Source organism: Jaculus jaculus, chromosome 1, assembly GCF_020740685.1.
Source record: "Jaculus jaculus isolate mJacJac1 chromosome 1, mJacJac1.mat.Y.cur, whole genome shotgun sequence".
Classification (NCBI taxonomy): Eukaryota; Metazoa; Chordata; class Mammalia; order Rodentia; family Dipodidae; genus Jaculus; species Jaculus jaculus.
The window spans coordinates 89031787-89032827 of record NC_059102.1 but is presented as its reverse complement, the minus strand read 5'-3'; the positions used below and the strand labels follow the sequence as shown (position 1 = coordinate 89032827).

The 1041-nt window shown below is 65.8% G+C and overlaps 1 protein-coding gene across 1 annotated transcript in view; it reads right to left on the bottom strand.

The window, feature by feature from the left end:
* The window catches only part of Focad (focadhesin), a 364375-nt gene extending 363582 nt beyond the window's left edge, over positions 1-793 (bottom strand). The window contains exon 1 of the mRNA XM_004658412.2: positions 722-793. The gene's annotated coding sequence lies outside the window, so the exon portion shown is untranslated. The remainder of the gene's footprint in view (positions 1-721) is intronic.
* Between the last annotated feature and the right edge of the window lie 248 nt (positions 794-1041).

Genomic DNA, 1041 nt, shown 5'->3' with positions numbered 1-1041 from the left:
GTTTGTAATGACTGCACAACTGGCGGTGACTTCACTGATTTCAAAATCTCTAAATTCGGGAAACAAACTAAGGGGCATACACTTATGAAGAATAAGCCAACACGGCTGCAGGTCTCTGCAAACTCTGCATATCTATCTGTTGGACACTGCAAAACATACACAGAAACTCCAGAAAATTCCCCCAAGTGAGGACGGAGCCAGTGACATATAAAGTCTGGAAACTGGCTCTGCTCACCCATAAATAAGCCTATGCATTGAGGTGGCGAGGCTCTGCATCTGAGTCCCAGGGGACGAGGACGGCCACCCCAGGCCAGGCAGGAAGTGACCAGAGAGACCCCCTGGACCTGCCCTCGCCTAAAGAACCCTTCAAGGAAGGGTGGGACCACTGCAACCGGCCGCAGGTAGAGAAGGCAGGATGGCACCAAACTGGATGCTGCCGGGACCCCCGCGTCCCCACGCTCTCAAGCCGCACGCGGCCTGGTCCTCCCGGGACCTGGGCAAACAGCAGGTCGTGCCCCTGCCCGGCCCGGCCGCCCCACACCCCGCCGCGGCCCTGCCACATGCTCCACTGCCGAGTCCCGCAGCACAGCCGCCAGCCCGCCGGGCTTCCGCCGTCCTCAGCCCACGCTGCCCAGGCAGCTGCAGGCGGGCGCGAACCGGCGGCCACCGACCGGGTGGCACCAGCCAGCGGACAGCCAGCATCCAACACCGCACGGCTTACCTCCCTTCGGCCACCAGCTCAGCCCCGCACCGGCAGCCTGACGTAGCTAGCCCCGCCGCCCTAGGCATGTGGGGGCGGGACTGCACAGGACAGCCAATGGGCGGCAGGGCTGGAGGGCCCGCCCCGCCTCCTCCGCCGGCGGCTCTCCCGCCCCGCCCCCGCGCGCACGCGCACCCGGGCTCCCGGGCTTCCGCGGCGCACTGCGGCTGGGAGGTGGCGTGGCTGCCGGGCGGCCGAGCGGATGCCTGTTAGCCGGACACTGAGCAGCTAAGCCAAGGGAAAGCGGAGCGAAGGAACTCGCGGGAAGGTGCTCCTGCCGC